General features: G+C 43.4%; 1 protein-coding gene across 1 annotated transcript in view; it reads right to left on the bottom strand.

Annotated features, from left to right (window-relative positions):
* Positions 1 to 24,367, bottom strand: part of IL10RA (interleukin 10 receptor subunit alpha) — a 926,736-nt gene that overhangs the window by 627,309 nt on the left and 275,060 nt on the right. The window lies entirely within an intron of this gene.

Raw genomic sequence — 24,367 nt, 5'->3', positions numbered from 1 at the left:
GGCACTGCCAGATGGTGTGTTGTAATCACAGACACAGCTCAGACCTGGCATTGCTGTGGCTGTGGCGTAGGCTGGCAGCTACAGCTCCAATTTGACCCCTAGCCTGAGAATCTCCATATGCTGTGGGTGTAGCCCTAAAAAAGCAAAAAAAAAAAAAAAAAAAAAAAAATTTTATATTTTTAGAATTAATTTATATTTTCAGCAAAAGAGCACAGTTGTCAAACAGGCTTAAGGCTTATAACGAGAGCTAATAATTTCTTTCCTGCCTTTTCCATTCCTAAGCCATCTGGAGTTGATTTTTGTATATGATGTAAATAAGAGATCATTTCATTTTTTAAATTAATTCTAAGCTCTATTTTTTCTTTTTAGGGCCGCATCCATGGCATATGGAAGTTCCCAGGCTAGGGGTCGAATCAGAGCTACAGCTGCTGGCCTACACCACAGCCACAGCAACCTCAGGTCTGAGCCGGGACTGCGATCTACACCATGGCTCAAGGCAATGCTAGATCCTTAACCCACTGAGCAAGGCCAGGGACCGAACCCGCAACCTCATGGTTCCTGGTTGGATTTGTTTCTGCTGAACCACAATGGGAACTCCCTAAACTCCGTATTTTTAATAGTCTTTCTTTTCCCCAGTTTTCTGTCATGCCACCTGTATTATATACCAAAGTGTAAAGGTCTAATGAGCTATTATTGTTTTATTTGTTAACTTTTCCATCCCTACATCAATACCATATTATCTTAATTTTTTCTCTTTTAAAATTGTGGTATGGTTGATTTACAGTAGTGTGTAAATTTCAGGTGTGCAACGTTTGTAAAAGTTACTCTCCATTTATAGTTGTTATAAAATATTGACTATACTGCCTATGTTGTATAATTTATCCTTGTGGCTGATTTATTTTACACATAGTATTTTGTACCTCTTTATCCCTTACCCCATCGGGCCTCTCCCCTTTTCCCCTTCCTCACTGGTAGCTGCTATTTTGTTTTCTATTTCTGTGAGTCTACTAGATTCCACATAGAAGTGGCAACATATAATATTTGTCTTTCTCTGTTTGACTTATTTCACTAAGCATAATACCCTCCAAGTCCATCCACGTTGTCGCAAATGGCAAAATTTCATTCTCTTTTATAGCTGAATAATATTCCATTACATATATTTACCACATTTTCTTTTTGGCTACACATGCAGCATGTGCAATTTCCTGGGCCAGGGATTGAACCTGTGCTATCGTTGCTGCCTCTGCCACAACTGTGGCAATGCTGGATCCTTAACCTGCTGCACCACAAGGGAACTTCCTTAGGTTGCTTCTTTAGTTTGGCTGTTGTAAATAGCTGCAGGAGTTCCTGTCATGGCTCAGTGGAAACAAATCTGACTAGTATCCATGAGGACGCAGGTTTGATCTCTGGCCTTGCTCAGTGGGTTAAGGATCCGGCATTGCCGTGAACTGTGGTGTAGGTCACAGACTTGGCTCGGAATCAGTGTTGCTGTGGCTGTGGTATAGGCCAGTGGCTACAGCTCCGATTAGACCCCTAGCCTGAGAACCTCCAAATGCCATGGGTGCGGCCCTAAAAAGATATTTAAAAAAAAAATAATGCCACAATGAACATTGAGGTACTCGTATATTTTCTAATTTTTGTTTTGTTCAGGTATATATCCAGTAGTGGAATCGTTTGGTAGTTCTAATGGATTGTGTTGTGGTTCTGTCTCCATAGTGGTTGCACTAATTTACATTACCTCCAACAGTGTACAAGAGTTCCCCTTTCTCTACAGCCTCTCTAGCACTTGTTATTTGTGTGTGTGCGCGCATGGGGGTTTATAATAGCTTTTCTAACAGATGTGAAGTGATATTGTGGTTTTGATTTGCATTTCTCTGACCATATCACCTTAATTACTATAGGTTTCAATAAATCTGGTATCTGGTTAAACTCTCTGCTCTGTTCTTTCTTTTTTGGAAATGTTCTATTTTTGACCTTTTACTTTTTCATGTAAATTCTAGAATTGTCTTAGTAGTTTCAGAAAAAACACTGCTGGGATTTTGATAGAAAATGAAATAAATTTGTAGATCACTTTGGGGAGAATTGATAACTTTATGATATTAAGTCTTTGAATACATGGACATGGTATAGCTCTTCATTTATTGAATTTTTTTTTTCCTTTTTGTCTTTAAGGCCGCACCTGAGGCATATGGAGGTTTCCAGGCTAGGGGTCGAATTGGAGCTGTAGCTGCCGGCCTATGCCACAGCCACAGCAACATAGGATCCGAGCTGTCTCTGTGACCTACACCACAGCTCACTCATGTCAACACCAGATCCTTAACCTGATAAGCAAGGTCAGGGATCGAACCCGTGTCCTTATGGTTGCTAGTTAGGTTCGTTAACCACTGAGCCACGATAGGAACTCCTATTTAAGTGTTTTTATTTATTTAGGTCTTTTTAGGACTGCACCTGTGGCATATGCAAATTCCTGGGCTAGGGGGTGAATCTAAGCTGTAGCTGCCGGCCTGTACCTCAGCCACAGCAACTCGGTATCCAAGCTGCCATCTGCAGCCTAATGCCTTAATTCACTGATTGAGGCCAGGGATTGAACCCCCAATCCTCATGGATACTAGTCAGGTTCTTAACCCACTGAGCCACAATGGGAACTCTATGTCTCTTAAAAATGTTTTATAATTTCCTTTAAGTCATGTTTTTGTTGTATTTTTGTTGAATATACTCTGATACTATGGTAGGTGGTATCTTTTTTTAAATATAGTTGATTTGCAATAATATATTAGTTTCAAGTATAAACAAGGTAACAATATTTTTATAAATTATACTCTATTTAAAGTCTTAAAGTTTGTTTTTAGTTAATTGTTGGGGTAAAGAGATGTCCATTAATGTTATGAATATAATCTTTTGTTTCATTGCCAAGTTCTCCTGTTATTCCCAATCATTTGTTTATATTCTTTTGTTTTGATAATTTGAAAAATTGTATCATCTGAAAACACAGTTTTAGTTCCTCTTTTTCATTTTTTTTCTTTTTCTTTTTTTTTAAGGCTGCACCTGCAGCATATGGAAGTTCCCAGGCTAAGGGTCGAATCAGAGCTGCAGCTGCCAGCCTAGGCCACAGCCACAGCAATTCTGGATCCAAGCTGCATCTGCGACCTACACCGCAGCTTGCGTAGCAATGCTGGATCCTTAAACCACGGAGCAAGGCCAGGGATTGAACCTGCATCCTTATGGATACTAGGCAGGTTCTTACTAGTCTCTGTCTGATATAACAGGATAGAAGTGGGGATTTTGGGGAGTTCACCTGTGTTGCAGTTGGTTAAGGTTCTGGTGTTGTCACTGCAGGGGGTTGAGTGGCCAGTGTTCAGTCCCTGGCTGGGAACATCTACGTGCCTCCGGAGTGACAAAAAAAAAAAAAAAAAAAAAAGAGGAGTGGGGACATTGGGCATTCTTCTTAATTTTTAATTTAGAAATGAATCTGCTAGTCCCCCATTTTAGGATAACATTTGTTGAAGGATTTTAATAGTTACTATTTATCAGGATAAGGAATTTCTTTCTTGTTCCAATTTACAAAGAATTTTTATCTGGAATGGGCATGAGGTTTTATTCAATGTTTTTTTTCTGCTTCTATTGAGCTATTCATGTTTTTTCTCTTAATCTGTTTATGTAATAAATTACATTTGTAGATTTTTCTAACATGAAACTGTAGTTGTATAATTGGTGTTGGGCTGCACCCTGCAGGCCTGCAAGCCTTAGAGTTGCCCAGCCTTGAGACAGAAGAAAGAACCCAGAGACAGTGACAGAGACATGAGGGGTTTATTGGACAGGGGAATCTTACACAAAGGGTCCTGGAGACACAGCGTGTGGCACTGTTTGTGCGGCAGAGGGCGGGAAGGACATGGCAGCAGTTTTGGGGGGAGAAGGAAGCTACCATTTATTTGTAGGGGGAGTTGATGTTAGGTGGGCGCAGGGACTAATTAAGCCCTATAATTAAGAGGATTGGATAGTCGCGTGAGTGAAGCAGGGCCTGGTCAGGCAGGGGTGTACAGAGAGCAAGAGAACACTGTCTTGAATGGTCTGGTCATACAGCTGGATAAATCCTATTTGGTAGTCCGTCCTTCTTTCCATCCTTCGTTCCTTCCTTTGTTCCTTCCTTCCGTTTTTTTGGTTGGGGAGTTCCTATTGCGGCACATTAGAAATGAATCTGACTAGTATCTAAGAGGATGCAGGTCAGGGAGCTGGCACTGCGGTGGCTGTGATATAGGCCAGCAGCTGTAGTGCCGATTTTACCCCTGGCCTGGGCACTTCCATATGCCGCAGGTGTGGACCTAAAATAGAAAAAAAAAAAAAAAGAAAGAAAGAAACTTAATTATCAATTTGCTAATATTTTGTTTAGGATTTTTCCTCTATTTTTATTAGTGAAATAGGCTTGAAATTTCTTTATTATAGTGTCTTTATTTGACTTTTGTATTGGGGTTATCCTGGCCTCAACAAATGAGTTAAGGAGTATTTTAGTCGATATTCTGAAAGAGTTTAGCTTTTTCTGGCAGGATAAATCATTTGCCATGCTTAACCCCAAATCTAGTATCTCCATGTCCTTTCCCACTGTAAATTTGGACTGAGAACTGATTGTAAGAAGAGTAGATTCAGATCTGAGCTTGTATATTTAATTTTAAATTATTCAGTTTAACGGAAGGACCAAGAAGCCTTTGTAACATTCAACAGTACATAATTTTAAAAAAATTTACCAATCTAGTAGCAAGGGAGCACCCCCAATGCCCAGATTGTAGACCTCAAATATTGTTTTCCACTAAAAGCAATCAAGAATACTTGAAGAACTGTAGATGATTTCAGGCCTGGGGCAAGAAGTATACAAGATAAGGCTGGAATATCTTGTCATGTATGTCAAAATGATTGTCAGGTGAGAAATGACCTTGATGGCCTCCTGATATACTACATAATAACAAGCCCAGAGATCACAGAGCAGAATGACTCACAGACAAAATGAATACCCTTGATTCATTTGGTTTCTTAAATCAATTAAAAACATTTGGTGAGAAGCAATGGCCAAGAGATGTGGAAGGTTAATCTCCGCCCCATGTGAATCCTATGTGCGTGATGTTCATCAGTCTTGCCTTTCTCTCTCCTGCAAGGACCAGGGTTGTGGACGAGCAGGGAGCTCAGCAGATGGATGGTGGCTGGATCCCAAACAGTCTTGCTCTTGATGGAGCTCAGGACAGGCTACCCCAAAAGATGGCATCTTGGGGTATTGAATATTTTCAGTGGAAGGAATTTGAAAACTGCAGAAGCAGGAAGCTCCCTCTGATCGTCCCCTCTTGCCCTTCTCTCCTGAAACAGGTTATACATTCTCATGTGACAGATGCCCTCCCTCTGCCTGGGGGAAAGGAGCATTCTTTTCTCCAAAGACAGGGAATCTTTGAGAAGAGCCTGTCCTTGCTAAATTTCCCCCAGGTTAGAACAATTACCTTGAGCTAGTGCTAAGCTATTGTTCCTCCCCAACCTCCACACTCATCAAACCTACCATAAAATAACGGCTTTTTTGAGTCCTTTCCTTAAGAGTCTCCCATGCCATGCAAAAGGTATATTAAATAAATGTGTAGGTTTTTCTCCTGTTAATCTGTCTTTGTCAGTCTTAATTTTCAGACCCCGATAGGGACCCTAAAAGGGTCCAGGAGAACTTTTTGCTGGGTTTCCCTGGTGGCTCAGTGGGTTGAGGATCTGGTGTTGTCATGGCTGTGGTTCAGGTTGCTGCTGTGTTGAGGGTTTGATCCCTGGTCTCAGGAACTTCTGCATGCCAGCAGCTAGGCAAAAAAAAAAAAAAAAAAAAAAAGTAACTCTCCTGTCCTATAGTCTGTTGTGGGAGTACAAGGGCAAGAATTACAGGGTACAGCTGTAGTTTGACAATTACCATGATAGACAGCTATGGGTTTGACCTGCGTATCTCAGGCAGAGTACAGAGAGTGCCAGAATAGGTGGCACAAAAGAATGCTGACTTAAGATCCTGTGAATATGGAGTGCCTCAGAAATACTGGTGTTTCATGTGCCTTGTGAATATTTATTATTCACCTCTTCAGCCTGACCATCGATTCCTGCATCACCAGATACCTGCTTAATTCATTAAGGACTAACATGTCTCACTTCTGCACTCAATTTCTTCTATCCCCCTTATTTGTTTCCTTCTCTCATTTTTCCATAGCAGACCTGAGTGTTCTTAAATAGTACAGCAAACACACCTTACAGGGATTTACGAGCCAACACGAAGAGGCTCCCACCAGCTAATGGTGGGATAATTTGAGAATCAATAAGTATAGTTCTGGGGAGTTTCCCTCGTGGCACAGCAGAAACGAATCCGACTAGGAACCATGAGGTTGTGGGTTTGATCCGTGGCCTTGCTCGGTGGGTTAAGGATCTGGCATTGCCATGAGCTGTGGTGTAGGTCGCAGATGTGGCTTGGATTTGGTGTTGCCATGGCTGTGGTGTAGGCCGGCAGCTGTAGCTCTGATTCAACCCCTGGCCTTGGGAACCTCCATATGCTGTGGGTGCAGCTTGTAAAAGCCAAAAAAAAATTCTGTAATGTTTGAAAGTTACCAAATGTATTTATTGTCATGAGTTTATAATGACACTAAAAGAAAACACAGGAGTTCCCATCGTGATGCAGTGGTTAATGAATCTGACTAGGAACCATGAAGTTGCAGGTTCGATCCCTGGCCTTGCTCAGTGGGTCAAGGATCTGGCGTTGCCGTGAGCTGTGGTGTAGGTTGCAGACTCGGCTTGGATCCCACGTTGCTGTGGCTGCGGCGCAGGCCAGCGGCTACAGCTCCGATTTGACCCCTAGCCTGGGAACCTCCATATGCCACGAGAGTGGCCCTAGAAAAAGCAAAAAGACACACACACACACACACACACACACACACACACACACACACACAGTCTCTAAATGATAACCATTAGATGATGCTAGTGAACCAGCTTATGTTCAAAACTAGTCTTTCCTGTATGAACTCTCCCCCTGGGTAAATATTTAGTAGATGGGGAAGTTTCTCTTCCTAGAAGTAGCCTTGCTAATAAATGAAGCAGGAATGATAAAATTAGAACATCATCATTTTACAACACCTAATGAATGAATGGTTCTGGCCACTGAGACTTCAGGATTGCTAAAGTCTCAGTGGCCAAAAAAAGACAACCACTTATTATGTACCTCTTGAAGGAAGAACATGATACCACCTGAGTTTGCTTGTTTACAAAAATTCAACCTTGAATCTGATTGACCTCAGTCAAATCTATAGCATGATGCTCAGGTGTGGTCAGCATCTAACGGCATCACTTGTTAGAAATGCACAATTTTAGGACTAGCCCCAGATCTGAAACAGAAACCCTGAAGGTGGGGCTTTGTGAGAACCCAAGGGAAGAACTTTGGATTTAAACACAGAATCCCCTGAAAGGGCTGTAGTCGTTATTTTATTTATTTTTTAATTATCTTTTTTGGGGCCTCATCTGTGGCATATGGGAATTCCCAGGCTAGGGGTTGATCAGAGCTACAGCTGCTGGCCTATGCCGCAGCCGCAGCCACAGCCACAGCAGGTCCGAGCTGCATCTGTGACTACACCACAGCTCATGGCAACACCACATCCTTTAACCCACAGAGCAAGGCCAGGGATTGAACCTGCATCCTCATGGATACTAGTCAGGTTTTGTTTGTTTTGTCTTTTTGCCTTTTTTCCAGAGCAACACCTGCGGCCTATGGAGGTTCCCAGGCTAGGGGTCCAATCGGAGCTGCAGCCGCTGGCCTACGCCACAGCTACAGCAACGTGGGATCGAGCCGCCTCTGCGACCTACACCACAGCTCACGGCAATGCTGGATCCTTAACCCACTGAGCAAGGCCAGGGAATCGAACCTGCAACCTCATGGTTCCTAGTCGGATTCGTTAACCTCTGCGCCACGATGGGAACTCCGTGGATACTAGTCAGGTTCTTAACCAGCTGAGTCACAATGCAAACTCCTCTACCATTTACTTTGTAGTGGGAGAGAGCAGAGCAGGATGGTTGGGCAAAGCACTTTGTATCATTTTCTCCATCTGTGAAAAAGAATAGAATTGAATAATACAATATGTTCAAATGATTTTCTTTTCTTTCTTTTTTTTTAAAGCCTTTACTTTTGTTTATTTATTTTTGCTTTTTTTTTTTTTTTTTTTTTTTTGTCTTTTTAGGGCTGCACTCGCAGCATATGGAGGTTCCCAGGTTAGGAGTCAAATCAGAGCTGTAGCAGCCGGCCTACACTGCAGCCACAGCAACACAGGATCTAAACTGTGTCTGTGACCTACACCACAGCTCATGACAACACCAGATCCTTAACCCACTGAGCGAGGCCAGGGACTGAACCTGCGTCTTCATGGATACTAGTCTGGTTCATTAACCACTGAGCCACGACAGGAGCTCCTCAAATGATTTTCAGAGAGCTTTGCAGATGCAAGTTTCTAGTATCAATTGTCTATGAAGTCCTTGAAGCCAGATATGAAATCCTCTAGTATGTCTTTAACACAAGGTGGGGCATATATCAAATGCTCTTTAAGTTTTTAGCCTCAGTTTTTGTATTAAATCAAATCATTATTTATTAAAATGAATGAATGAGTACATTCCAAATTCTAAATTTCAGGCCCCTGGGTTGATTCATTCATTCAATAATTAAGACCTATAGTGAGTAAAAGTAGGAGACACATTCTGACAATTATTATTTAATATATTACACATATTCAGATAGAATCTATTACATATATTATAGATTATATTTGCTCCCATCCTTTCATGATGGCTCCGAGGCTGAAAATAGTGGAAGGCGGAAGTGTAGATTTTTCAGTCATGGAGATGATCTTCACTTCGATACAAAAGACGCCAAGTTAAAGCTGGGGCTCAGTTTTAGGTCTCCACCATCAGTGCTTCTTTGGGTTCCACCAGAGGGCGCTCCACACCGCATAGCTTCCCTGAGGTGTGGGACACACAGGAGCCTATCCGGTAGACCTGCAGTCCCTCACTTAGCAAAAGCACATTGACCCTCTGCAATGTCACCAACAGTTATAGGTGCTGAGGATACAGAGACGAAAAGACCTGGACTCTGCCCTCAAGGGACTCAGAGTGGAGACAGACATGTACACAGGTAATGATGGCACAGAGCAACAAGGGCTATAATAAAGGTGTTACCAGGTGTAAGGAGCTATTAACATTGGCTCCAGGGGTCAGGGAAGCCTTCATAAAACGCGAGCTTAATTTTGAAAGGCAAATAAGAATTCATCAAGTGGACAAAGTAGACAAAATAGCAGAAATATATGCGAAGGTCAGAACACGCGTGTGATTCATTTGGCCTGGCTAAGAACAAGCTTCAAGGAGCCTGGAAAATGAGGAAGTACGGCTGCATAGTTGGTGGGGCCAGATTATGAAAGGCCTTATTCTGTGATGAGAGAGAGCCCCTTAGTGTGTAATCCAGCTCAGGACTGTAAACTCTAGGAGGAGTTTTATACCCTGTCGTAGCTGTGCACAAAACAGTTCTTTAGTTTTCTGTCTTTGTGTTTTTTTGGCCACGCCCAAGGCATGTGGGAGTTCCCAGCCTAGGGTCAAACCTGCACCGCAGGCACAACCCCAGCTGCTGCAGTGACAATGCCAGATATTATTAACCCGCTGCATCACAAGGGAACACCTAGCTTTTTGTCTTCGAAAGGAACCTCAGGGAGCCTATACACACTTGACAAGATCATCACTGACCTGATTTTATACTCAATGTCATCTGGTGACTCATTTTCTCACATTTTTCAGATTTGATCCATGTGACTTTGTGTCTGAAAATCAAACTAGCTCTCAAAAGCATGAAGATCTGCCATCATGAGGAATCTCAAAAACATTGTGGTTCAGACTGTTAAGGCAGTTCCAGAAGAGTCATTTTAGAAACGTTTGAGATAACGCCAGCGTCGTTAGAATAAGCGCTTGCACTCAGGGAGGCAGCTCTCAACGATCATTTGTATCCTGTCTTTCTTTGAAAGCCTCATTTCCTCTGGTTAAAAGTAGTGTAGCTCAGCAAGACTGAAGACACTGGGACAGACTGGAAGAAAACCACAAGGTCGCTGAGAGTTTTTCCCTGTCTTCCGCTTTGCAAAGCTGGGGACGGACCTCCCCCCCAGGGGGCTGGGCGGGAGGGCTTTCCCTCTTCAGCTCTGAATCATCAGAGAAGACTCACATCCTGTTTGCCTGGACAAGCAGCGGGCTGCCTTTTCCACCCAGCAATGCTTCTGAGCCGACAAGTCCAACCTGCTCGCTGTTCCCTTGCAGGCATCAAGCCTGGAAGGGGAGTGGAAGGGAGGGCGGAGAGGCTGCTGTGCCTTAGCTAACTCAGCACCTTCGGTTCTCAGTGTTCAGTGGCTCTATCATGAGAAAAAGTGGTCCTCAGCCCTTGCAGCAGCTGAGATATTCTGAGTAGGACTGAGTTTTGAGGATGAACCACTTTAAATCAGAACAGCAGGAGTTCCCGTCTTGGCGCAGTGGTTAACGAATCCGACTAGGAACCATGAGGTTGCTGGTTCGATCCCTGCCCTTGCTCAGTGGGTTAACGATCCGGCGTTGCCGTGAGCTGTGGTGTAGGTTGCAGACGAGGCTCGGTTCCTGCATTGCTGTGGCTCTGGTGTAGACCGGCAGCTACAGCTCTGATTCGACCCCTAGCTTGGGAACCTCCATATGCTTCCCTGGCCTCTATCAGTGGGCTGGGGATCTGGCGTTGCTGTGAGCTCTGGTGTAGTTCGAAGACGTAGCTCAGATCTGGCCTTGCTGTGGCTGTGGCGTAGGCCAGCAGCTGCAGCTCTGATTTGACCCTTAGCCTGGGAACCTCCGTATGCCTCCAGTGTGGCCCTAAAAAGCAAAGAAAAAAAAGAAGACTGGAGGGGTCCTGAGAGTGTCAAATAGGGTGACTCTACATTCTGATGTCCCTGGGAAAGCCCTAGTGTATGCTTGTTTTTCCAGTGTAAATATCAATAATGCCACTTTCACTCTCAACACTGTTCCAGTTCGGACAATAAATTGAATGGTCACCCACACCCATGTTTACTGAACACCTACACTGTGCTAAATACTGTATTTGATTCATAAGATAGGGTATTTTTTCTAAGAAGCTGATAAACTTAAAAAATATATATACATATATATATACATATATATTTTTTCCCTTTTTAGGCAACACCATGGCATGCAAAATTCCTGAGCCAGGGATTGAGCTCAAGCCACAACAGTGACACCAAATCCTTAACCACTAGGCCTCCAGGGAACTCCCTTTTTAAAGTGTATTTGATTTACAATATTGTTTTAGTTTCAGGTATACAGCACAGTGATTCTTTTTTTTGTTTTTGGGGATTATATTCCATTATGTTTCTTATGAACTTATTAAGATATTGGGTATAATTCTCTATTCTGTACAGTAAATCTTCATTGCTTATCTATTTTGTGTATAGTAGTTCGTATTTGTTAGTTCCACACCCCTAATTTGTCCTTCCCCCTTCCCTCTTCCCTTTGGTAACCATAAGTTTATTCTCTATGTCTGTGAGTCTGTTTTGTTTTGTATATACATTCATTTGTATTGTTTTTTAGAATCCACAAATGAGTAATGTCATAATATTTGTCTTTCTTTGTCTGACTCATTTTACTTAGTGTGATAGTTTCTAGGTCTTATTTTACTTAGTATGCTAGTCTCTAGGTCCATCTCTGTTGCTGCAGATGTCATTATTTCATTCCTTTTTTTTCTTTTTGTGTTTTTTATGGCCACACTCACAGCATTTGGAAGTTCCCAGGCTAGGGGTCAAATTGGAGCTGCAGCTGCAGGCCTGTGCCATGGCCACAGCAACTCAGGATCTGAGCCTCGTCTGTAACTTACACCACAGCTCATGGCAATGCTGGATCCTCGACCCACTGAGGGAGGCCAGGGATTGTACCTAAATCCTCATGGATACTCGTTGGATTTGTTACAGCTATGCCGCAATGGGAACTCCCTGGATGTGATTTTAAATGAGATTTTCTTTTACTTTCTTTCTATTTCTTTATTACTGTGTAGAAATGCAAAAGACTTCTGTTTGTTAATCTTGTATCCTGCTACCTTGCTGAATTCATTTATTCTAACAGTTTTTGTGTAGAGACTCTCACATTTTCTATGCAGAATATCATGTAGTGATATTTACTTCTCTCTTCCAATTTAGATACTTTTAATTTCTTTTTCTTGTCTGATTGCTGTGTCTAGGACTTCTGATACTATGTTGGATAGAAGAAGTGAGAGTGGGCATCCTTATCTTGTTAGTGAATTTAGCAGGAAGGCTTCCAGCTTTTCACTATTGAGAATTATATTGGCTGTGGGTTTGTCATAAATGATCCTTATATTACTTTGATAAGAGTTATATTACTTTGATAAGAGTTTTTAGTAACCATCTCTGTTTCATTGAGCTGTTACAAATATTTGATAAAATTGTCACATCTAGGAGTTCCCATCGTTGGTGTAGCGGAAATGAATCCGACTAGGAACCATGAGGTTGCAGGTTCGATCCCTGGCCTCACTCAGTGGGTTAAGGATCCAGTGTTGCCATGAGCTGTGGCATAGGTCACAGATGCAGCTCGGATTTGGCATTGCTGTGGCTCTGGCACAAGCTGGAAGCTACAGCTCTGATTAGACCCCTAGCCTGGGAACCTCCATATGCTGCAGGTGTGGCCCTAAAAAGACAAAAGACAAAAAAAAAAAAAAAAAAAAAGACAAGACTGTCACATCTGATTGGCGCTCAAACTTCTCTTTGTTCCACTATACTTTCATTAAAATGTAGGGTGTAGGAGTTCCCGTCGTGGCTCAGTGGTTAACCAATCCGACTAGGAACCGTGAGGTTTTGGGTTCGATCCCTGGTCTCGCTCGGTGGGTTAAGGATCTGGCATTGCCGTGAGCTGTGGTGTAGATTGCAGACAAGGCTTGGATCCCGAGTTGCTGTGGCTGTGGTGTAGGCTGGCAGCTACAGCTTCAATTTGATCCCTAGCCTGGGAACCTCCATATGCCACAGGAGTGGCCCTAAAAACACACACACACACACACACACACACACAAAAAAAAGTAGGGTGTAAGTTGTAGAGACTCCGTCTTTTTTAAGTCAAGTTTTTATTCATATACCCATAGAAAACTGTACAGATGTGTACAGCTGGATAAATTTTCACACAGTGAACATAGCTATGTAACAAGCACCAAGATTGAGAAATAGAGTTCAAGGGCTCCTAAAGCCACCCTCATACCCTCTTTCCATTCAGCCCTTACCCTAAGGATAACCACTATCCTACCTTTTACCGGCTTAGATAAGTTTTGCCAGTTGTTAAACTCAATATAAATTAAACCATAGAATGAATACTTAGACTTTTAAAAACATGCAAATTCATTGTCATTCTTTACAGAATGGGTTACTTCAACCAAATATCCAGATTTTCCATTTCTTTCTTTTTTTTTTTTTTTTTTTTGTCTTTTTGCTATTTCTTGGGCCGCTCCCACGGCATATGGAGGTTCCCAGGCTAGAGGTCGAATTGGAGCTGTAGCCGCCGGCCTCCGCCAGAGCCACAGCAGCTCGGGATCCGAGCCGCATCTGCGACCTACACCACAGCTCACGGTAACCCTGGATCATTAACCCACTGAGCAAGGGCAGGGACCAAACCCGCAACCTCATGGTTCCTAGTCAGATTCGTTAACCACTGCGCCACGACGGGAACTCCTTCCATTTCTTTTTTAAAAAAGATGTGACAGGAATTCCTGTCTTGGCTCAATGGTTAATGAACCCAACTAGTATTCATGAGGACTTGGGTTTGATCCCTGGCCTTGCTCAGTGGGTTAAGGATCCAGCATTGCTGTGAGCTGCAGTGTAGGTCACAGATGTAGCTTGGATCTAGTGTTGCCCTGGCTGTGGTGTAGGCCAGCAGCTACAGCTCTGATTCGACCCCTAGCCTGGGAACTTTCATATGCTTCAGGTGCAGCCCTAAAAGACAAAAAAAAAAAAAAAAAAGATGTGACACAGTTCCCTGGTGGTCTAGTAGTTAGGACCTGGTGCTTTCACTGCTGTGGCCTGGGTTCAATCCCTGGTCTGGGAATTGAGATCCCATATCAAGGTACTGCATGCTGCAGGCGCCCCTCCCCCCAAAAAAACCAACAAAAAAACAAAACCAGAAAGGTGTGACAGGAGCCTTGTGGTGATAGAAATGTTCTGCATTTTGACTGAGTTTGTGTCAATATCCTGTTGTGATATCGCACTCGAGTTTCATAAGATGTTACCACTGGGGGAACTGAGTGAAGGGTACATCTCTCTATTAGTCCTTATGGCTACATGCGAATCTACATGTCTCAAAATAAAAAGTTTAATTAAAGGCAAAAATAATATATTAAGAATTTTTTAAAAATTTGTGATAATCTGAAAAAGAATGAATATGTCTATGTATATCTGAATCACTTTGTTGTACAGCAGAAATTAACATAACATTGTAAATCAACTATACTTAAATAAAGCCCTAAAAAAAAAGAAAAAAGAAAAAGAAGTTTGTGACAACACTAGGCCTGCCTTTCTCATGGCACAACTGGCTGAAGCTGAGGAGCAGAGGCACCTGTGCAGGGGGGTGCCATCTCTCTCCTTGGCCACAGTCCCCACTCACTTCCTCTTACCTCAAACTTGGCCAGACTTGCCCATTTGCTACCCGTCTACTCCTGGGTCTGGGTCAGTGCCAGACAGAGGGAGGAGCTACAAACTGTTTTCTCACTCTTTTCAAATATGAACTATTTCAAGATAGACTTTTCTTACTCCACTTCATCATGGAGGTTCTTAGAGGATATTGACATTGGCTTTGTCTATTTGACTAAATTTTCATTTTACATCTTCGCAGGGATCCTGGGAGGGCCTGCACGGAGACCTGCTAGATGGATGTTGTTTAAAATCAGAATCATCATGAAATTGTTTCCAGGGACATTTTTCTCCTGTGTTTAATGTTTCCGGTTCCTTAATGAGCTTTTCTTCCATCTCGCTCCCCCTCTGGGCAACCCTTAGGATCAGCCCTTTGCTTCTGACCTTGCTGATCTTGAACAAATCCCTTTATCTCTCTCTGAGTGTCAACACACCCTGCATATAATAGAGATTGGGCTCATCAGCGTGTTTCCTAAACCAGTGCTCGGCAAACTCCATTGTGCTATCAATGTGTGATTTTGCTGCAAGTGACTAGTACCAGGCTGGTACCGTGTGCCTCCTGCCGCGCAATCGGCAACACCCACACTGTTCTGACCCCTGTACCATGAGTCTTCCAATCATGGCCTTCGATGTTGTGGTGACATCAGATTACTTATACTAGCTTTAAATACTTAGTCTCGGGGTTTGGTTTTTCTTTGTTCGTTCTTTCTCTCGTTGAGGAACAGGGACAGTTTTCGGGGCCGGCAGCCCACACTTTGAGAAGCATCGTCCCCAATTTTTTTCAGGGAACAGAGAGTTCTAGAAAGATTAATGGATGATGTGTAAAGAGTGGCTCCATGCTAGCCTATTAAAAGCCCTGAGAAGTACTGTAGTTTAAAAAAAAAATGGTTCCGTTTAGTTTAACCTACCTTTTCCCCAAGGGTACAGAATCTTCTTTCACTCACCATCTCCTCACTCTTCAAGGAGTGGTCTTTGCTTGCCAATTTAGGGCATGTTAGCAGAAGAGGTCTCCGAGATTTCTTGCAGTTCTTGGTGTTTGACCCTTGACCCTGTGCTCTCTTTTCATCCTTTACCTGTTGGAACACATCACTCCTTCCTATTGCTTGAGTGACCGATTCTATACCTCTTCCACTTATGACATCATCACAAAACCGGTCGGCAACCCTTCTTTCTTCCTACAAAGAAGGAAAGAGCTGGAGGTGGAGTTACACTATATCAAGGACACTGGAGGGAAAGTTGCTGATGTTGAGGCCTGGGGAGAACAGAACTGCTGATTCAGATTTCAAGTCAGGTCTTGCTGCAAGCTTCTTTAGTAAGCTTCTACCTGCTGTTATTCTGTGAGCAGGCTAATTGCTAGGTCAGCTTCCTCCAAGAAGCTTAGGTCTGTTTCCAAAGGTAACTGCATTATTTCAGTGATGTTTATGGAGAAAAATATTTGAAGGTGTTGGAAAAGGTAGAGCTTCTCTCTATCCTGCCAGACACAGTGGCAATTTCATCTTTTAATTAAGTAACAGCTTATTCTCCATCCCTCTTACCATTACAATTCTCAGAGTGCTTAATGCACCTACTTTTATTATCTATGCTTGAATCCTTAAATGAATGCTAAAGCCCTTGATAATGTCTATTACCTTTAGAAGAAAGTAAATCCTTATGTCAAGTCCCCATTGCCTTCCTCTTTTACTCTTATTTAAAACTTGCAGGGAGGAGTTCCCATTGTGGCTCAGTGGTTAATGAACCCGACTAGGAACCATGAGGTTGTGGGTTCGATCCCTGCCCTTGCTCAGTGGGTTAAGGATTTGGCGTTGCCGTGAGCTGTGGTGTAGGTCGCAGATGTGGCTTGGATCCCACGTTGCTGTGGCTCTGGTGTAGGCTGGCCCTATAGCTCCGATTGGACCCCTATCCTGGGAACCTCCATATGCCGTGGGAATCGGCCCTAGAAAAAGGCAAAAAGACAATAACAAAAAGAAATAATAATAAATAAATAAAATAAAACTTTCATGGAGTTTCCATTGTGGCTCAGTGGGTTATGAACCTGACTAGTATCCACGAGGATGCGGGTTTGATCCCTGGCCTCACTCAGTGGGTTAAGGATCTGGCACGGCTGTGGCTGTGGCATAGGCTGGCAGCTGCAGCTCTGATTCCTTAGCCTGGGAACCTCCATATGCCTCAAGTGTGGCCCTAAAAAAAAAAAAAAAAAAATGAATATTTCATCACTTGTTAGACTTTTCCCTCCCATTATTAGAATTTAACTGGACACACTTGTAATACAATGGAGACAAAGGAGTCTCACCTTCAGTAGCTCCTTTCCTGCTGTTCTCCATCTTATAGCCTAGGTTCGTTTCATAGAGGACGGATCATAGAGTCTAGAATTAAAGGCAGCGATACCATTTCTTAGCCATGTGATCTTGGGCACGTTACTAAATCCTCCAGCCTCATTTTATTCATTTGAAAAATGGGGCGGGAATTACTTTCTAAGGTTGTGAGATGTGAAGATATTCAAAGTGAGTTTTGTAACAAATGGCAGTTATTACTGTGTCCAAGCTCCAGCATCCTACTTGGAGTTCTTTTTTTTTTTTTAAATAGCTGCCCTGGTGGAATATGGACGTTCTCAGGCCAGGGCTTGAACCCACATCTCCGCAGTGACAGTGACTCAAGCCACTACAGTTGGATTCTTAACCCACTGCACCATAGCGGGAACTGCCTACTTTGAGTTCCTGTACAAACTGTTCCATCCCTAACTCCAGGCATGGCCTGGAGTGTCCTCCTCTTTTGTCAACTGGTCTCTGGTCTTCCTCCCCACTCCCCACCTCTTTTGACCATACCTGCAGCACATGGAAGTTTCCAGGCCAAGGATTGAATCTGAGCTGCAGCTGTGAACTTCTGAGACAATGCTGGATCCTTAACTTATTGGACCACAGTGAAAACCCTTGGTTTTGCTTTTTAGGATGTTTAACCCTTTCAGAGAAAGTTCTCTACTTCTCTAGTTCTCCCAGGCAGAATTCGTCCTTATTCTTCTGTTATCACTGATACCTGATATGCACTTTTATTTTTTATTTATTTACTTTTGTTTTTGTTTTCTTTTTACAGCCCGTACCTGCAGCATGTGGAAGTTCCCTGGCTAGGGGTCGAATAGGAGCTCCAACCACAGCCACAGCAACTCAGGATCTGAGCTGTGTCTGTGATCTACACCACAGCTCTCTGCAATGCCAGATACTTAACCTACTGAGCAAAGCCGGGGATTGAACCTACATCCTCACACTGTGTTGGGTTCTTAACCTGCTGAGCCACAGTGGGAACTCCCTGGTATGAACTTTTATATTGCATATCACCCTGTGCTGTGACTACTTTTTTTAGTTATTGTTAGCCTGATCAAGCCTTGAGGGCTAAGATCTTATCTTTTTTTTTAAGGGCTGTACCCATAGCATATGGAGGTTCCCAGGCTAGGGACTGAATTGGAGCTGTAGCTGCTGGCCTACACCACAGCCACAGCAACTCAGGATCCGCGTGTGCAACCAACACCACAGCTCATGGCAACGCCAGATCCTTAACCCACTGAACGAGGCCAGGGATCGAACCCTCAACCTCATAGTTCCTAGTTGGATTCGTTTCCGCTGCACCCACGAAGGGAACTCTCTCTTTCTGTTTTAACCCTTGAATTCCTCAGGATAGTGCCTGACACTTGGTAGTTGCTCAAAACTATTAAAAAAAAAATGAGTAGTAGAACACAGAAGGAACAAAGTGGTGAGATTTTGGTGTAACCCAAACCTCATTTGAGAAAAATCTCTAAGTATTTTCCAACCGAATCTTTTCTTTTAAGGAGAAATGCTGAGAAGAGGATGCCTAATGTTTATTTCATTTACTTGTGCTTCAAAAGTTCTCCAGAATGATGGAGGTGGGAGAGGGAAGGAAGGCACTGCTTGTCAGAGAGTAGCCTGAACATACAATTGAGGGCTGACTGTAGACATGCTTGATACATTTTTTCCATAAAAATTATTTTTATTTTTAAAAATTAAAAAGAAATTTTAAAATTAATTTTTGAAGTATAGTTGATTCACAATGTTGTGTTAATTTCTAAATGATTCAGCAAAATATATATATATTGATAAAGCAAAATGATTCCACTTTACATATATATATATATATATATACACATTTTCATATTCTTATCTGTTATGGTTTATCATAGGCTGTTGAATATAGTTCCCTGTGCTATACAGTACGACCTTGTTGTTTATTCATCCTACATATATTTGTTTGCACCTACCAATCCCCAACTTCTCAATCCATCCCTCCCCCTTGAAACATTCTAATGAGGAGAGGAGACTGATATTGTAGAAAGAGTTCAAACTGGGGTTGACTTGAATGCTGGGCAGGCCTGGTTTTGTATTCTGACCATGCCACTAGGTAGGTGATGCTGGCAAAGCTACTTGACTTTGGCCAATATCTCCTGTCATTCTTGTCACCAGCGGTGTCAGACTTCCTCTCTCTTTCCGACTTCTGCTCTCCATTTCCTTGTCTCATCCTAGGACAGTGACTTTTCTTTCCTAGTACACAAAGTAGGAACATTAGGAGTGGAAACTTTTTTTCTTATAAATACACACACTCACACAAACAGAAGAAAACGTCATTTTTTGGCTCCAACTCTTTCACCTTCAAATTTAGTCAAGTCTGAGCCCATCCGGGGGTTCCCCCTTATCTAGGTTGACCTTGGGAATGATCTTCCAGACTGCAACAGTGTGAAAGTGTGAAAGGTGTACTATTCACTATTGCAGCAGGACAGCAGGTATAAACCTGAGCCACCTGAACGTGCCTAACCTCTTGTTAACAACGAGGGAGGTACACCTCTTCCTGTTTACTAGCTCATTTCCAGAAGCATTTTAACATGCTAAAACGCTCCCTTCTGAAAGCCAACAAATAAGCCCACAGCCAAAAAACTTTCTACCCACGTTCCCTTCCAGCCACCACCTGTTCTGCTCCCCTCTTAAGCTCTGCCCTTAGCAAACCTCTTCCTCACTTCCATGTACCCCTCAATCGACTGCAAAATGGCCTCTACCTTGATGACTTTTCTGGTGAAACTGCTTTCACCAAGGTCACCAGTTGGGGCGGGGGTCTGTCTAGGAAAAACTTTCAGTTCTTATTTTACTTGACTCTCAGCAACATTTGGTATTTTGTATATCCGCTCTTTTGGAAACACCCTTCTCCCTTCAGCTTCTGGGACCCCACTCCTGTTATTCGTCTCTCTTGCTTCCTTACACTTAATCAATCGCTTCAGAGATCTCTTGTTCCTTGGGTGTTGTTCAGCCAGTAGATTCTGTCCTGGGACCTGGTCCTTTCTCACTCTGCAGTGGCTCCACAATTACCTTGGAGAGTTACGTTTGCACTGGGCATCTCTAGCCTAGAGCTTTCTTTGCAGGTCAGACCCACTCATCCCATTTTGTCCTGAATGTTTTTGCTGGGCTGTCCCGCAGGAACATCAAACTCAACAATTCCTCATCGTCTCTTATTCAGAGAAAGGCAGCCACTGTCCAGCAAGTCGCCTGCGGTAGAAGTCTGAGAATGATCCTCCAGTCCTTTTCCCTTACTTCCACTTCCAAGCATGTACCCGTCTCCATCCATTCTACCTCCTTCCTATCGCTCAGATCCTAACTTCTCTCCATTCCCTCTGTCCTTGTGTCAGCTCCATTCAAATCATCTGCCTGGATTACTTTTCTTTTTTTTTTGTCTTTTCTGGGGCTGCTCCCACGGCATATGGAGGTTCCCAGGCTAGGGGTCAAATTGGAGCTTTAGCCACCGGCCTATGCCAGAACCACAGCAATGCAGGATCCGAGCTGCGTCTGTGACCTACACCACGGCTCACGGCAACGCCGGATCCTTAACCCACTGAGCAAGGCCAGGGATCGAACCCTCGACCTCATGGTTCCTAGTCGGATTTGTTAACCACTGAGCCATGACAGGAACTCCTGGATTACTTTTCAGAGAAGCAGCTTCTTGTTTTCAGTCTTGTTCCTCTACTGTCTTTATCCAAATTTTAGTTGAGTGATCTTTTTCTTTTTTTTTTTTTTGCCACACCTGCAGCATGCGGAAGTTCCAAGCTCAGGTATCCAAACTGTACTGGATCCACAGTAGTGACAACACTGGATCCTTAACCCACTAAGTCACCAGGGAACTCCTTTACTTTTTTCTTTTTTTTAGGACCAAACTTGTAGCATATGGAAGTTCCCAGGCGAGGGTTTCAATTGGAGCCACATCAATGCCAGATCTGAGCCACATCTGAGACCTACTTCAGATTCCACTGAAATGGGCCAGTGATTGAACCCGTGTCTCCCTGGATACTAGTTGGGTTCATTACCACTGAGCCACAACAGGAACTCCTGAATGGTCTTTTTATATAAATCCGATCAGGTCACTTTCTGCTGAAAAGTTTTTGGTATCTCTCCATTTCCCTCAAGATAAAATCCAGGGGATTCCTGTCATTGCTTAGTGGTTAACAAACCTGACAGTATCCATGAGGATGCGGGTTTGATCCCTGGCCTCAATCCATGGGTTAAGGATCTGGTGTTGCTGTGGCTGTGGTGTAGGCTGGCAGCTACAGCTGTGATTCGACCCCTAGCCTGGGAACCTCCATATGCCGTGGATGCGGCCCTAAATAGACAAAAGATGGAAAAAAAAAAAAAAAGATAAAATCCACACTTCTTAACCCTTATCAAGGGCCTTCAAGGGCTGACCCCTGATTAGATTTTCAGTCTCATCTCTGGTCATTCATTCTCTTTTTTGCCCTTTACTTCTCCATGCACAGTAGGGCTCAGTAGGTTTTTTTTTTTTTTTTAATTTTCATTTCTATTTATTTATTTATTTATTTGGTCTTTTTGCTGTTTCTTTGGGCCGCTCCCGCGGCATATGGAGGTTCCCAGGCTAGGGGTCCAATCGGAGCTGTAGCCACCGGCCTACGCCAGAGCCACAGCAACGCGGGATCCGAGCCGCGTCTGCAACCTACACCACAGCTTACGGCAACGCCGGATCGTTAACCCACTGAGCAAGGGCAGGGACCGAACCCACAACCTCATGGTTCCTAGTCGGATTCGTTAACCACTGCGCCACGACGGGAACTCCTCAGTAGGTATTTGAATGAGCCTTATTACACTTCAGTTCCCTCATTTGTGAAATGAGGACATCTGGAGTTCCCTTCATGGCTCAGCCATTAGTGAACCCAACTAACATCCATGAGGACGCGGATGCTGGTTTGATCCCTGGCCTTGCTCAGTGGGTTAAGGATCTGGCGTTGCCGTAAGCTGTGTGGTATAGGTCACAGATGTGGCTCAGGTTCTGCGTTGCTGCGGCTGTGGCATAGGTCTGATTGGACCTCTAGCTTGGGAACCTCCATATGCCAAGAGTGTGGCCCCACAAAAGACAAAAAACAAACAAACAAAAATTTTATTTCTAAGTTTGGTATCATCATTTACTTCATGCTATGGAAACTTGGTAAATGAGGAAGTAGATTTTTGCCAACATGTTATTATGAAGATTTTCAAACATGCAGAAGAGTTGGAAGAATTTTACAGTAAACACCTGTATTCCCCTCCTAGGTTCTTCTTTTCTTCCCTTTTTTCCTTTTTTTTTGACTTTTTAGGGTCATACCTGTGGCATATGGAAGTTCCCAGGCTAGGGGTCCAACCAGAGCTGCAGCTGCCAGCCTGTGCCACAGCCACAGCAATGAAGGATCTGAGCTGTGTCTTTGAACTACACCAGAGCTCACAGCAATGTTGGATCCTTAACCCACTGAGTGAGGCCAGGGATTGAACCTGCATCCTCATGGATACTAGTTGGGTTCATTACTGCTGAGCCACCATGGGAACTCCCCCACCTAGGTTCTTCAGTTAACATTTTACTATATTCATAATTTATCACATATCTATCCATTCCTCTTTTTGTTCCTTTATTCACCCATCCATTAACTTTTTTTTTTTTTTTTGCCCCACCTGCAGCATGTCGAAGTTCCAGGGTTAGGGATCAAACCCATGCCACAGTAGTGGCAACACTGGATCCTTAACCTGCTGAGCCACCAAGGAATTCCAACACATTATTATTATTAATTATTTTTGCTCTTTAGGGCTGCACCTGGAGTATATGGAAATTCTCAGGCTAGGGGCCAAATCGGAGCTGCATCTGCTGGCCTACACCACAGCCACAGCACCGCCAGATCCAAGCTGTGTCCGAGACCTATGCCAGAGCTCCTGGCAATGCTGGATCCTTAACTCATTGACTGGGGTCAGGAGTCAAACCCAAGTCCTCATGGATACTAGTCGGGTCCATTACTGCTGAGCCATAGTGGGAGCTCCACTTTTTTTCTTTTTAGGGCCACGCCTGTGGCATATGGAAATTCCTAGGCTAGGGGTCGAATTGGAGCTACAGCTGCCGGCCTATGCCATAGCCACAGCAATGAGGGGTCTAAGCCATGTCTGTGACCTACACCACAGCTCACGGCCACGCCAGATCTTTAACCCACTGACCAGGGCCAGGGATCAAACTGACATCCTCGTGGATACTGGTCAGGTTCGTTACTGCCAAGCCACAATGGGAACTTCAAATTTTTTCTTTTTTTAAAAAATGTTTTTATTAAAGTATCATTGATTTACAATGTTCCTTCAGTTTCCGCTGTACAGTGAGGCTGACCCAGTCATACCCACACACACATGAAACACACTCTTTTTTTCATACTATCTTCCATCATGTTCTAACCCAAGCGCCTGCACACAGTACCCTGTGCTGTGCAGTAGGATCCCATTACCCATCTGTTCTCCATGTAATAGTTTGCATCTACCAATCCCCGACTCCTTGTCCACTTCTCCGTCTGCCCTGGCAAACACAAGTCTGCTCTCTGTATCTATGATCTGCTTCTGTTTTGTGGATAGGATCATTTGTGCCATATTTTAGATTCCGTATATAAGTGATAGCTTACGGTGTTACGATTTTTTCCACCAAATATTAGTTTTGTCTGTTTTAGAACTTCATATAAGTGGAATCAAAGAGTGAGTACCACTTCACGTCTGGCTAATGTTGTTTTTTTAATTTTATTTAATTTTATTTTTTTGTCTTTTTGCCTTTTCTTGAGCCGCTTCCATGGCATATGGAGGTTTCCAGGCTAGGGGTCGAATCAGAGCTGTAGCCACCGGCCTACGCCAGAGCCACAGCAATGCAAGATCTGAGCTACATCTGCAACCCACACCACAGCTCACGGCAGCGGCAGCGCCGGATCCTTAACCCGCTGAGCAAGGCCAGGGATCGAACCCGCAGACTCATGGTTCTTGGTCGGATTCGTTAACCACTGCACCGCTATGGAACTCCTGGCTAATGTTGTTTAACATAGTGTATTTGAGAGTCACCCATGAGGTTGTATGTATTAGTGGTTTGTTCCTTTTTATCGCTGACTAGTGTCCCATTGTATGAGTATTCTGTGGGGTATTTATCCATTTTTCTGTGGATGGACCCTTGGGCTGTCTCTGTTTTGGGGCTATTATGAATAAAGCTTCTATAAATATTCTCATACAAGTCTTTTTGTGGATATATGACTTCATTTCTCTGGGATAAATACCTAGGAGTAGAATTGCTAAGGTGGTTAGCTGTATATGAAACTTAGCTTTATAAGAAAC

Source organism: Sus scrofa, chromosome 9, assembly GCF_054392235.1.
Source record: "Sus scrofa isolate SSC_HxYL_T2T_F1_AM1 chromosome 9, Sscrofa_HxYL_maternal_Yorkshire_Landrace_v2.0, whole genome shotgun sequence".
Classification (NCBI taxonomy): domain Eukaryota; kingdom Metazoa; phylum Chordata; class Mammalia; order Artiodactyla; family Suidae; genus Sus; species Sus scrofa.
The sequence above is the reverse complement of the archived record's forward strand: the minus strand, read 5'-3'. Positions and strand labels throughout refer to the sequence as shown.